At 44.6% G+C, this 15,228-nt stretch overlaps 1 long non-coding RNA gene across 4 annotated transcripts in view; it reads left to right on the top strand.

Annotated features, from left to right (window-relative positions):
- LOC137344983 (uncharacterized) overlaps positions 1-5,404 on the top strand; it is a 97,054-nt gene extending 91,650 nt beyond the window's left edge. For 2 of the 4 annotated variants that reach the window (XR_010968526.1, XR_010968523.1), the window contains exons 4-5: positions 2,178-2,274; positions 4,995-5,404. This is a non-coding gene — a long non-coding RNA (uncharacterized lncRNA). Of the gene's footprint in view, positions 1-2,177; positions 2,275-4,561 lie in introns of all 4 variants that reach the window. The other 2 variants (XR_010968527.1, XR_010968529.1) reach the window with 2 other exon arrangements.
- Positions 5,405-15,228: the final 9,824 nt, after the last annotated feature.

Consider the following 15,228-nt stretch of genomic DNA (forward strand, 5'->3'; position numbering starts at 1 on the left):
CTGCAATCAACACCATCAAAAACAGATTGATTGCTTGTTCATCCCATTGCTGTTTGTGGGATCTTCCTGTGTACACAATAGCTGCTAAGTTAGCCTCCAAAACGACAATCACTGCACTTCAGAGTGACGTATTGTTTGTAAAACATTTTGAGACAGGGGAAGATATGACTCTGGTGCGGGGGGGGGGGGAAGGACAGTGGGATATGTTTTAGAATGCTGTAGCAAAGTGTATGCACAGACAGGATGGGCTGAATGGCCTTTTTTGGTATGGTTCCCTCAGCCCAGTGCCTCAGGATATTACATGATCAATTGGTTTTCTGATCTGTCAGCTCCTTAAGTGCGGAGTCTAGTAGCATACCAGAATTCTACAGCGTTGCCAGTTATAAATGTCGTAAACATTTTAAAGACCAATCAACACAGCATGCTTTAAACATAAAATATAAGCAACAGTTCAGTGATGTAATGCGACTGTGTCACCAGCATGCTGGGGTGTGCCGGGTTACAGTGCTGAACCACTGATTTCCAACATAGGGAACTCATCATTTTGCTCAGGGTGACCAGGGAAATCACAGAACGGAGGTTATTCCATGAGGAGGGAGGAAACCACAGGATGAGTTATCCAGGTTTTAAGGCATCACTCAGTAGCATGAGTTCATTAGTTGCAACAATGCCTAAAGTCGTCAGCATAAAGCTAATTAACTTTGTTTAGTTAAAATGAAAAAAATATTAATACCTGTATGCATATAAAACTGGAAGTAACTAAAATTAGAACGATTTCATGCAACTAAAAAAAATACTGTCTCCTGACAGCCAACGACCTTGGAGCACCATTCTCTGAGCCTTTGGGAACAAGTCACCTGACCAGGGTGACCAACTCTATCACATAGCAATTGCTCGTAGTATAAAATAGATAATTGATAATAGAGGTGTTCAAAACCCTGAAGGGTTTTGATAAAGTAAATAAGGAGAAACCATTTCCAATGGCAGAAGGGTCGGTAACCAGAGGACACAGATTTAAGGTAATTGGCAAAGGAGCCAGAGGGGAGATGAGGAAAGATTTTTTTACACAGTGAGCTGTTATGATCTGGAATGCACTGCCTGAAAGGGTGGTAGAAGCAGATTCAATAATAACTTTCAAAAGGGAATTGGATAAATATTTGAAGGGGAGGAAATTTCAAGGGCTATGAGGAAAGGGCAGGGGAGGAGGACTAATTGGATAGCTCTTTCAAACAACCAGCACAGGTACAATGGGCCGAATGGCCTCCTTCTGTGTTGTATCATTCTATGATTCTATGATGCGCACAAGGGCAACGCACACAAACAGAGGGGCAGTTGTGACACACTGTCCGCCTTGCGAGTGGATGAAATGCCACCTTTTGTCCCCATCTAACTGCAAGTTAGATGAAGTAAAAACAGAAAATGCTGGAAATACTCAGCAGGTCAGGCAGCATCTGTGGAGAAAGAAACAGAGTTAACATTTCGAGTCGAAGATCTTTCGTCAGAACTGGAAGAAGTGAAAGATTTAACAGTTTTTTAAGCAAGTACAGAGCCAGGGAAAGTGGGGGAGGAATGGGAGGAAAGAACAAAAGGGAAGGTCTGTGATAGGGTGGAGGGCAGGAGTGATTAAATGACAAGAGGGATGATGGTGCAAGGCAAGGAGGGTGGTAATGGGACAAGTAAAGAAAGAAAAGATGGGTCTAGAGGAGCTGTAAATGGCAACAGCAGACGCTGTTCTGATGAAAGGTCATCGACCTGAAACGTTAACTCTGTTCCTTTCTCCACTGATGCTGCCTGACTTGCTGAGTATTTCCAGCATTTTCTGTTTTCATTTCAGATTTCCAGCATCTGCAGTATTTTACTTTTCAGTAAGTCAGATGACTTGCTTCCAAAGACTCAATGGTTTTGGCACTGAGCGCCCCTGAGAAGTCACCCTTTGATTTTTCTACTTCCTTGTGAATGATGAGTAACTTGATTTTCAAACCAGTGGATCTCCTGTGTCATTGCTCACGGATAATCAAGGGATGCGTTTTGCGTTTCTTTTGTGCCCAACTCTTGTTCCCATTTTTTCTGCATCCTTTTTTTCTTTCTCGTTGCCTCTGTCTTCTCTCTCTTCTATTCATCTCCCAATGGCTTCCATACATGTTCCTTTACTGAATTTCCCTTTTGTTAAAACCTAGGGTACAAAGCAAGAAAGCAGCCAACAGTTGCCAGATTGGACATGGGTACTGGGATTGAGAGTGGACAGATGACTAGGATCTGATGCAACACATTCAGGTGAGAATGAAACTGAGACTTTGGGTTTTAGGCCAGAAGAATGTTTTTGGGGGCTGGAGTTCATGAGCATTGGGGAAGGAGCAGACTTCAAAAGTAAATCTTTGGCTATGAAGCACTTTCACAGCTTTGGTGTCCTATTTAACCCAGGCCGTTCCCAACCTTGGCTTCTTCCTATTTGAACCTGAGATAAGCTTCCAACCACATATCGCTCCATCACCAAGACCGCCTACTTCCACTTCTGTAACATCACCCATCTCCGCCCCTGCCTCAGCTCATCTGCTGCTGAAACCCTCATCCATGCTTTTGTTATCTCTAGACTAGACTATTCCAATGCTCTCCTGGCTGGCCTCCCATCTTCCATCCTCCATAAATTTGAGCCCATCCAAAATTCTGCCTCCCGTATCCTAACTCGGACCAAGTGCCGTTCACCCATCACCCAGGTGCTCGCTGACCTACAGTGGCTTCTGGCCCGAGAACGCCTCCATTTTAAAATTCTCACCCTTGTTTTCAAATCTCTCCATGGCCTCGCCCCTCCCTATCTTTGTAACCTCCTCCAGCCCTACAATCCTCCGAGATCTCTGCGGTCCTCCAATTCTTGCCTCTTTCACATCCCCGATTTTCTTCGCTCCACCATTGGCGGCCATACCTTCAGCTGCGTAGTCCCTAAGCTCTGGAATTCCCTCCCTAAACCTCTCTGCCTCGCTACCTCTCTCTCCTCCTTTAAGAAGATCCTTAAAATCTACCTCTTTGACCAAGCTTTTGGTCACCTGTCCTAATATCTCCTTATGTGGCTCGGTGTCAAATTTTGTTTGAAAATCGCTCCTGTGAAGCGCCAGGGACATTTTACTACATTAAGTTGCTGTTGTTGTTTGGGACATCCTGTGGAGATGAAAGGCACCACATAAATGCAAATTCTTTCTGAATTTTTTGAGAGTATATTGACATTTGTTACCTCAATCTTTTCCTTTCTCTTAAAATAGTTTAACCTAAAGGTTTGAATACTCTTCAATTAGTTATTTGTACTTTGGACGCAATTTGATTCAATGCTGAAAGTGGTTTATATTTATCCAAGCCCATGTATTGCATGGAATGATTTATCTCCTCATTAGGAAGATAAGCTCGTGGTGGGGGTGTATTGGGGGTGGAACAGAACTTCTAACAATTCCCTGGACTCGCCCCCTGACCACGTTCCAAATTCCAGGTTAATGTGTTCTTGCACATTTCGCCACAGGGTAAGCAGGCTGGCTTGCTGGCCGAAGAATTTTTTAAAAATGTAATCTTAATTTGAATTTGCCGCTTTTCCAAAAGCAATCAATTGCCGTCGGGGAACTGGCCATTTGAAAGGACAATAGACCCCACACCTGCTACGATCTGGTCCTGACACACTAGTGCGCCTGCTTCATGCAGGACTGCCTAGCACCGGGGGCAAGGGAGGCGGAACTGGGAGGACATCTGACCAGTCTCGCCTCTTTCTTTGACATCCGCACAGGATGGGGAGGGGCGCCGATAGAAGAAGAGCCCACCCCCACTTCCAGCGGAACTTTGTACGATCAAAAAAAGAGGCAGAGACCCCGGGGGTAACTGGGTCCTGCCCCATATTGTGCACCCAGGGCTAAGGAACTTTGGGGCTATAATATCCATTCTGATTCGTTTTCATTATTGGTTATTTTTCAAGGGTTCGTAATTTTTTTAGAAAGTAGCAGGCGTGTGTAAAAATGCATCTAGATATTCTGCTCGCTGGGGTTGTTCTCCTTAGAGCAGGGAAGACTAAGGAGAGATTCAATTGAGGCATTCAAAATCATGGTTTTAATAGAGCAAATAAGGAGAAACTGTATCCAGCGGCAGAAGGGTCGGTAACCAATGGACACAGATTTAAAGTAATTGGCAAAAGAGCCAGAGGTGATATGAGGAGAAATTTTTTTTACGCAGCGAGTTGTTATGATCTGGAATGTACTGCCTGAAAGGGTGGTGGAAGCAGATTCAATAGTAACTTTCAAAAGGGAATTGGATAAATACTTCAAAGGGTTAAAATTTGCAGGGCTATGGGGAAAGAGCAGGGGAGTGTGACTAATTGGATAACTCTTTCAAAAAGCCGGCACAGGCACGATGGGCCGAATGGCCTCCTTCTGTGCTGTATCATTCTCTGATTCTATGTTGAAGCCAAATTGTTTTTTCTGATATGGGTGAAATATTTGATTTTCACAAGTGGAATAAAAATACCAGTGAAGCCAATTAATGGGGGGTAGGTCCAGTCAACTTAAATAACATATACTTTTACTTGTTCAAGAGGATGGCTGTGCAACAATGTCATGTTTCAATCAAGATTTGTTATTGGAAGTATTGAAACAGATGATGCACCATTGCAGAAGTGTCAAAGGAGAGTGAGAAAAGAATGATACACCCAGAGAGCAGAAGAGATAGAACTGAGCTATACTCCCAGACCTGAATCAACTGCCTTTGATAAACAACCCGTGATTACAATGCATTTTAAATAACCACTCCAAATGTATGTTTAACAACTTTGTAAATGGATACATGAAGATTTTGCCCCTCTATTCCAAAGAAAAGCTAAAATCGAACAGAAATTGAAAGAATCAGGATTAATGTCACATGCAAAAAGTAGTCAATATTCCCCAAATGCCCCCTGGCACCAATACTTTTTACTCTTATCAACATCAGATCCATTCATAAACCGATTGGAATTTTCATGATTCCTGCAGGAAATTTCTGCAAGCTCTCCTTGACAAGAAAGATGAGCGTTGCGGAAGAAGTTAACTCAACTAGCTAATCTACTCCATGAGTGTCATCAATCAATGAAAGGCAAATCGCAAGGGTGTGAGAGAAGAGCTGGACCATGTAAGCCAACGACAGAGATAACACGTTAACTTAAATGTATTGCGAGATTTCACCAGTTCTAAATGCTGCAGCACATGACAGCACTGTCGAAAAATGTACAGGATCAGTACTGTCCATTAAACATCTCTGGCAAACTCTGATGACTATTATTGTAATCTTAGCTATGACTAATCGCATCAACTGAAGGTACTGACTTACCCATGTGGAAATAATGAACATTTATTCGACTGGGAGAAGTTGTTGGTCTCTCTGATTAAACTGTGACAACCTAAAACCTCTGTAGCATTTTTATTTGTTAACTGCTTTCATAGACAAATGATCCATAAACCAACAAATGAACAAAGCAATCACAACCTCAAGCAACACCTCTGCACTTTACAGATTAAACCAGACAAGACTCGTGTTAATAAACACAGACATTATTGTAAACGTCTCGGGCTTTTTACGAAAGCAATGGCTACAAATTCGGTTTTGATGAAGCTTCTGTTTGGAAGTGCAAGGGAGAAAAGGCTCGATACACTCCTTTACTGATAGACCCTGACTTTTAAAGTTATATCAATCTTTCTGACAAAACGTTAAAGGGAAATGTTGGCGTTTATTTTCTCAGAGGAAGAAAAAAAACAATATAAGCGAAATGGCAAATAATGGTGCCAGCTTACGTTGGTATTTATTTTAAAAAACAGCAGCGCAGATTAGTCAAACTATTGGCCCGAGAAATATACATTACTGTCAACCTACAGAACAGATTGTGTTCCGCCTCAGCTCACAGTGAGCCCAGATTAAGAAGCTTTTACCTTGTAGTATTGAATCAGAGACCGTATGGCCTACCTCTTGGGACACCATCCCAGTGGTTGCCTGACTATTACCAATTTAAGAAGACATTGATTTGATTAAGGTGCCATGGTTGAATGTTTGGCACATCATCAAGTTACCTCATCACAGCCTTTTCTGTTGTAAATCAAATGCTATACACTTTTTCAGCTGTGTTTCAGCCATGTCGTAAAACTTCATTGATTCTTATTTAATTGAGCCTGATGTCCCTTGAATACTCCACGGGAATTTATCTGCAGGGACTGAAAGGCATAAGCTGTTGTGGTGTACTGGTTCTTATTTCAAACTAACCAAAAGAATTACATTTTTGTAGCACCTTTCATGACCAAAGTCCTTCACAACCAATGAAGTACTTTTTGAAGTGTAGCCGCTATTTTAATGTAGGAAAGGCAGCAGCCAATTTGTGCACAGCAAGCTCCCGGGAACAGTAACCCCTCAAATAATGAAGCAATCCGAGCCCGCATGCAGCAAGACCTGGACAACATCCAGGCTCGGGCTGAGAAGTGGCAAGTAACATTCACACCAGACAACTGCCAGGCAATGACCATCTCCAACAAGAGAGAGTCTAACCACCTCCCCTTGACATTCAACGGCATTACCATCGCCGAATACTCCACCATCAACATCCTGGGGGTCACCATTGACCAGAAACTTAACTGGACCAGCCATATAAATACTGTGGCTACAAGAGCAGGTTAGAGGCTGGGTATTCTGCGGCGAGTGACTCACCTCCTGACTCCCCAAAGCCTTTCTACCATCTACAAGGCACAAGTCAGGAGTGTGATGGAATACTCTCCACTTGCCTGGATGAGTGCAGCTCCAACAACACTCAAGAAGCTCGACACCATCCAGGACAAAGCAGCCCGCTTGATTGACACCCCACCCACCACCCTAAACATTCACTCCCTTCACCACCGGCGCACTGTGGCTGCAGTGTGTACCATCCACAGGATGTACTGCAGCAACTCGCCAAGGCTTCTTCGACAGCACCTCCCAAACCCACGACCTCTACCACCTAGAAGGACAAAGGCAGCAGGTACATGGGAACAACACCACCTGCACGTTTCCCTCCAAGTCACACATCATCGCGACTTGGAAATATATTGCCGTTCCTTCATCGTCGCTGGGTCAAAATCCTGGAACTTCCTTCCTAACAGCACTGTGGGAGAACCTTCACCACACAGACTGCAGCAGTTCAAGAAGGCGGCTCACCACCACCTTCTCCAGGGCAATTAGGGATGGGCAATAAATGCCGGCCTCGCCAGCAACACCCACATCCCATGAACGAATAAAAAAAATGAGATAAATGATCAGATCATCAGATTTAGATGTTGTTTGAGCGCATTGGCTCCCAGTCTGGGAACGCCTCGATTTTAAAATTCTGATCCTTGTTTTCAAATCCCTCCCTGACCTCACCCCTATCTCTGTCACCTCCTCCAGCCCTACAACCCTTTGTGATCTCTACGCTCCTCTAATTCTTGCCTCTTGCGCATCCCCGATTTTAATCGTTCTACCATTTGCAGCTGTGCCTTCAGCTGCCTAGGCCCTAAGCTCTGGAATTCCCTCCCTAAACCTCTCTGCCTCTCTATCTCTCTCTCCCCCTTTAAGATGCCCCTTGAAATCTACCTCTTTGACCAAGCTTTTGGCGATACCTAATACCTCCTTATGTGGCTCAGTGTCAAATTTTGTTTGATAACGCTCCTGTGAAGCACCTTGGGACGTTTTACTACTTTAAAGGTGCTATTTAATTGTAAGTTGTTGTTGTTGTTTGAGGAATAAATGCTGGCCAGGACACTGGAAGAACTCCCCTGCTCTTCTTCAAAACAGTACCTTGAGATCTTTCACATCCACCTGAGACGGGAGACAGGACCTCGGTTTAAGACAGCACAACACTCCCTCAGTACTCCACTGAAGTGCCAGCCTAGATGATGTGCTTAACTCTCTGGAATTGGACTTGAACCCACAACCTTCTGATTCAGAGGCGAGAATGCTACCCACTGAGCCAAGACTGACACCGAAGTGACTGTACTCATCCATTCACACTATTATTTTTACTCTTAGGAGTGAGTTAGGTGATAAAATTATATCCTGTTCATTCTTCAGGGTTCTGCTTTCACTTGAATTAATTACTGACATCCAAATAGAGTCGGAGAACTTTTATCTCCTGAAGTCTGAGAGCTATATAATCTACATCTCTTAATGGCTAACTTCAAAGTGAGCCACCTCAGTCTAGGTGGCCTTTAGTGGACCAACAACTGGGGTCCATGATGTGACCTGCAATTGCAATCCCAACAATAGTGGCAGGATGCACAGAGCTTGGGTACAGGATGGCTGCCATTATTTGGACTGCACGTAAAACTCTGTATACTTTGTGGTGCCCACCTCCAGGTTATGACTGCCGACCCTCAACACAAGAGGTCAAACATTGCCTGCGGGTCCTTTCCTACCTTTAAGAATTAAACTGGGACGTGCAGAGGGTGCCAGGGAGACAAGGGGTCACCTCAAGTTAGCGTACAAAGAAGGTTTAGTTGGCATGGGATTGGAACCTGGGCAGCTCCAGAACCTGAATGGCTGAACCTGCCGTGAAAGGTAGAGGGTATGGGGGCCTTTCTGACTCAGCCCCTTCCCCGAGCATCCATAGTAACAGGAACTGCATGGTAAACGTTAGGGGCTCCTGGTTGAAAAAAACTGTGAGAATCTTCGGTTTTGATGAACCTGCGGGAATCCAGGCCTAGGCATTCAGACCAACTTTTAGACCAGACACGGGCTCAGCAAGGAGGGCCACAGTCTGCAATAGAACCTTGCTGCCGCAGCCAATTCTGGAGGTCAAGGTAGGTCACTGTTCGAGTGAGACTGAGGCACTGGATGAAGTGGCGAGGGATAGACAGTCCTATTTGCACAATCACATATCAACGCTAATCTATAGCCTCAACACAGTCTGTGACAAGGCACTAATGGGAAAAAAGCAATTGTTAGTCGATGACTTCTATCTCCACTTATTATTGTTGCTTGTTTAGCTGTATACTAATGATGGATTAAAGAGTTGCACATAACATCATTACAGAAAGCACATGTCCCTGTTGGACTCCACTTTAACTCATTGGATTAGTCTGATCTTCTTATTGGAGTACAATAATGAGCAAGGAGCTCCCATTGTGTTTGCCTGCAGATCAAATCAACTACCTTGTTTGAAGTAAATGTGGGTGATATAACATTCCTGAGTGTATTCCAATTCCGTCTCTGTTATCTGTTGGAGAATGAATATTAAGTCTACGGTTGACTGCTGTTCCCTGAAACCACATTGGATCAATAGGAGCACTTCATTCAACAGCAGCTGTCTGTTTAACCACATACTTTCCCTCAAACCAGTAGTCATTTACCTCTCTTCAGTTAACAGAGTTTTAATTGTATCCTTTTAAAATAGCAAACTGATTTCTTCTTCCAGTCTTCCAGCACTCCGTTTGAATTTTTTAAAAAGAGGCGACATTATAGATTTGGCTATGGAGGAGCTTCCCTCAAGTCACTTTAGTACTGCAAATACTTCAGCTCTTCTTTTATTACCCCTTTGATTGACATTGTCAGTTTGACTGTCTTTCACTTCTGAAAGGAGGTGCAACATGTTTAACATGCCAACCTAGATAAAGTGGCAAAAGCTGACCATCAGCATGATAAGAAGGTGAGACTACCCCAAAAAAGGTAAATTCGGGCCTTATGATATGTCAAAACAAGCAGTTGGACTGTAAATACAGAAAGATATGTTAAACAATACAGAGTTATGTTAAATTTGTATAGAACCTTGGTTAGATCATACTTTGAGTACTGTGCACAGTTCTGGTCTCCATATTATAAAAAGGATATAGAGGCATTGGAAAAGGTGCAAAAAAAGATTCACAAGGATGATGCCAGAACTGAGAGGATATACTAATCAGAAAAGGCTGAACAGGCTGGGGTTCTTTTCTCTAGAAAAGAGCAGGCTGAGGGGTGACCTGATAGAGGTCTTTAAGATTATGAAAGGGTTTTGATAGGATAGACGCAGAGAAGATGTTTTCACTTGCGGGGGCGACCAGAACTGGGGGCCATAAATATAAGATAGTCACTAATAAATCCAATAGGGAATCCAGGAGAAGCTTTTTTACCCAGAGAGTGGTTAGAATGTGGAACTTGCTACCACAAGGAGTAGTTGAGGCGACTAGCATAGATGCATTTAAGGGGAAGCTAGATAAACACATGAGGGAGAAAGGAATAGAAGGGTGAAGTAGGGAGGGAGGAGGCTCGTGTGGAGCATAAACACTGGCATGGACCTGTTGGGATGAATGGCCTGTTTCTGTGCTGTAAATTCTATGTAATTCTATGTAAGTCAGTTACCTTCTAAAAAGACACTTACCCACATTGAATCTCTTTTATTTCTAGGGGAAAAAAAACCTAAAGTGTGCAAGTAAGTGCGGTTTGCGACAGTGGTAAATTTAGGAATCACCGGAGTGGGCCATCAACCAGTAAATGGTTTAATGCCTCCATTAAGATAATAGTAGGAGGAATGTCATGTGAACGCACTGAGTGTGCATCTGCTATTATGATCAGTGATTATCTTCTAGCCTAGATTGCTCTTTTACCTTGTCAGAAAGGTTCATTTTCTTGTAATTTCTGGAAATTAAAAAAAAAATCATGACACAATGAGCTTTGTTGTCTTATTGACCATAGCCTGTCCATGAGCTCGTTATTTGTAATTTTTAAGATTTCTTTGTCCATCGCTGAAAATTTCCATCTCTGTATCGGGAAGGAAGTCCATGATTTCTTCCATGAACACTGACACAGTGACATTGTTCAGGAAATGTGCCTTTCAGAGATCAGCGTCGCCGTTGACGATGGTGGCAGCGATGACGACAACAACAACTTGCATAGTAATGTAGAAAAACGCTCCAAGGAACGTCACAGAGGCGTAATCAGAAAAAAAATGAATACCGAGCCAAAGAAGGAGAGGGGAGACCAAAAACTTGGTCAAAGAGCCGGGCTTTAAAGAGGCTCTGAAAAGAGGAAAGGAAGGAGGAGAGGCAGAGAGGTTTAGGGAGGGAATGGTGGGGTGAAGGGTTAGGGGCTGCACACGAGGCCAGAGTCAGAGGAACAGAGAGTTTGGGGAGGGTTGTAGGGACGGAAGTGGTTACAGAGATAGGGAGGGGCAAGATTATGAAGGAATTTAAACACAAAGATGATCATTTTAATTTTGAGGTGTTGGGGGACCAGGACCCAATGTGGTTCGGCGAGGACAGGGTGATGGGTGAGTGGGACTTGTGCCGGATAGGATGCGGGCTGAGCTTTATGGAGGGAGGGGTATGGGAGGCTGGCCAGGAGACCATTGCAATGGTTGAGTTTGGAGGTGACAAAAGCAATAGGTAGGCCGAGATAGGGCTGAGGTGTAAGTAGGTGGTCTTTGTGAGAGAAAGGATATGGTCATTTGATCTTAGGCTAGAAATAACAGTTTTAGCCATTAAAAGAAATCATTAACCGAGTGTTGCTTAACTTTTTCCAGCATCATTAAGCTTGTTTGTCAACCCTTGAATTTACAACTTGGCCGTATTATAGCAGGCGCTATCATGAATGATAGATGTGGGGATCTAATGGAGTGTGACGATTAATTATCATGGTCAGCAGCCATTTAAAACCCATGAAATAGGAGCCTGGTGCAGCTATTTACTGAGCAATTTCCCTGCGCAATGAAGCATAAGAAGCAAATGGCACCGCATCTCGATGACCAGGCATTTGAAGCTCTACTTCAAAGACTAAATAAAGAGAAGGGAGACAAGATATGACAGGGGCGGCTGCACCTGCTTCCGTCAATATGGGAGAAAATGGCAGAAAGGGTCAGCGCTGTTTCCCAAGCCCACAGGACCAGTGCAGTAAGTGAGGGTACCTGGGCAGTGAATGCTCAGTGTGAACGGGGGCTATTCATGTATCGAAAACATACAGTCAGGAAGTGCATATGCCAACCTGTGTGCACAGCCACAATTCTAAAAGGGGCTGCACACAATGAATGCTTGCAGGTCAGCCGATCAGGGTGGTGCCAGTTCAATTTGAAGCATCAAGTAGAGGCATGAATCTGTCCGTGCTCTGTGTACTATCCTTCCACTTGCAGTACAACATGTAATGATCTGGAATGCACTGCCTGAAAGGGTGGTGGAAGCAGATTCAATAGTAACTTTCAAAAGGGAATTGGATAAATACTTGAAGGGAAAAATATTTACAAGGCTTTGGGGAAAGGTCAGGGGATTGGGTCTAATTGGATAGCTCTTTCAAAGAGCCAGCACAAGCACAATGGGCTGAATGGCCTCATCCTGTGCTGTACCTACTATGTTACTATGAATATGACCTTTAAATGTTGGGAGTGCCCCAGGTGAGAGCCCCAGACTGCTCCGGCACCTGACCACAATCAAGGAGGATGACTCCAGACATTATTAAGAGGGAACGGGTCAAGGGAGGGGGGTGAGGGTGAAGCCAGAGGATTGCAGCTGTGCTCAGAGCTAGTACAATATTGTTCTTTGTCACATAACATTATGCTGCTAAGCAACTGCGACAGAGGCACACAAACATCACAAGAACCATGCAGTAAAACAGAGGCAGTATTTGGTTAACTGAGGCAGTTTTCACAGAAATGGAGAAACAAAGTACACACATGCCGTGTCAGCGAGCAAGCTCACACCTCACAGCATCCTGCATCTCACTCATCACTCCTTCCAAACACCAGAACAGTTCCAGCCAGGAGTTTGTAGGTAGTGAGGTTGAAGAGGGAGCACAGGATGAGCCACAATGCACAGACATGGAGGAGCAGGGCATGTCAATTGCTCAAGGCTGGAGGTCCCTTGACCTGGGTCTTGGGAGGAGAATGGAGGAGTCCACAACCCTAGATATATGGTTGTCTCTACTGTGGTCTGCCATAAAACACATGGAAACTCTTGTGGTCCCTGCAGTGGCTCAAGACATAGGTACATCAGGAAGATCTCGTATGGATGCTCACACTGCAACTATAGAGGTCTTGGGCTTTAACCTTAAAAAATACACTTTGCCAGATACGAGATCTTGAAGATCAGACACAGACAACCTTGAGCTACAGATTCACAAACCTCATGATTGCCTTAAATGCTCCTCTCAGACCAATCGGAAGACATGGTGAGGGAGTGTCCAACATCAAGCGCCTGCCTGTAGTAGTCAGGGATGAGAAGGCTCATTCTCAAGCCAACGTCATAGCTGGACCATCAAACATCTTTGTGCAAACACGAAAATGCCATAAATACTTGAAGGGGAAACAATTGCAGGGCTATGGGGAAAGGGCAGGGGAATGGAACTAATTGGATAGTTCTTTCAAAGATCCAGCACAGGCACAATGGGCTGAATGGCCTCCTTCTTTGCTGTATCATTCTATATGAAAACAGGGAGCCAGAAACACTAGAACAAAAGCAAAATACTGCAGATGCTGGAAATCTGAAATAAAAACAGAAAATGCTGGAAACACTCAGCAGGTCAGGCAGCATCTGTGAGGAGAGAAACTAGAGTTAAAGTTTCAGGTCAATGGCCTTTCATCAGAACTGGAAGATGTTAGAGATTAACATCATTAAATCAAGTATACAGCCAGGAAAATGGTGGGGTTGGGGGGGAGGCGGGGAGGGGGTGGGGGGAAGGTCTGTGGTAGGGCGGAGGGAAGGAGTGATTAAATGGCAAAAGGGATGATGGTGCAAGACAAAAGGGGATGGGTAATGGGACAAGTAAAGAAAGAAAAGATGAGTCCAGAGAAGGTGTGAATGATTACAGAAGAGCAGCAGAGAGGGAGGGAAACATGGAAAGTCTGGGAAAGAGGAGTGTCCTGTGGCCCAGGGATGTGGAGGAGAAAGGTAGATCGACTCCAGGGGTGTGAACTACCCCAAGCACCAGCCCACAACAACCTCCACTCCCAGTGGCTCTGGTGCAGCCGTTCTCCATGACCAGCGTCCGCTGTCTGGGGAAATGGGAGCGGAGGATAAGACCTAAAGTTGTTGAGCTTAACATTAAAGCCGGAAGGTCGTAAAGTGTCTAATCGAAAGATGAGAAACGGCAACTACCTACCTTTCTCCACCGTATTCCCGGCTGCCTGACCTGCTGAGTGTTTCCAGCATTTTCTGTTTTTAAGCCAGAAACACGAGATGTAGCTGCCTCAGGTGTAGGCCCACCACAGTGCACATCACATGGAGGCTATCACAATCCCAGTCGCCTGGCAGTGACACCCTGCAGCCAGCCAGCATCCTTCCTCCTTCCAAAACATAATCACCGAGGAGAAGTAGTGGGCTAGGTGTCACACCACAAACATGCCTTCAGCACAAAGGGAAAGCACTGCAGCAAATCACAATGGTTGGAATAACGCACCTAACTTATATACATTGTGCTGCATATTTGTGTGTCATTGGTTCGAGTGAGGTAAGGTCACAGCCAAAGATGGGGAAAACGGTGTTTGAATAATTGCGCAGGAAAGTGCAGGAGAAGGCTGTTTAGAAAAGGTCGCTTTCCGTATGCGGTTTGGAAGTTTAAGCAGCCCTGCAGTTATTGGAAACATCTTTAATTAATTGCGCGGCGCACCAGTCGCCAATGTTGCATTGGGGGTCTGTTCCTCCTGCTTCATTGGTCACTTTCACCCTCTTGCTCAGGATGCTGCTGTGCTTCCATGGTGAGGCCTCATTACAGAGCCGAGTATCCCCATGAAGAACGACAAATGGGTCCTTCATAAACAAGCTGGTCATATGCTGGTCATATGGTCATACCATTCCGGTATGTCACATGCCTGACTGTCACTTGACGTCATTTAGACCTGCTAAACGTGGCTCTTTTCTTGATCTACTTCATGAAATTGATTCTGTGGATATGACCTTAGAAGCTTGTCAGAGCTTTCCAGGTATTGCAGATCCCACAATTGCTGTAGAGTTTCTAACGGACTATTCACTGATGATCACACAGTGTTCAGTTCCATTCACAACCCCTCAGATAATGAAGCAGTCCGTGCCCGCATGCAGCAAGACCTTGACAACATCCAGGCTTGGGCTGATAAGTGGCAAGTAACATTCATGCCAGACAAGTGCCAGGCAATGACCACCTCCAACAAGAGAGGGTCCAACCACCTCCACTTGACATTCAACGGCATTACCATCTCCGAATCCCCCACCATCAACATCCTGAGGGTCACCATTGACCAGAAACTTAACTCGATCAGCCATATAAATACTGTGGCTACAAGAACAGGTCAGAGGCTGGGTA

This window comes from Heptranchias perlo, chromosome 2 (assembly GCF_035084215.1).
Source record: "Heptranchias perlo isolate sHepPer1 chromosome 2, sHepPer1.hap1, whole genome shotgun sequence".
In the NCBI taxonomy this organism is placed as follows: Eukaryota; Metazoa; Chordata; class Chondrichthyes; order Hexanchiformes; family Hexanchidae; genus Heptranchias; species Heptranchias perlo.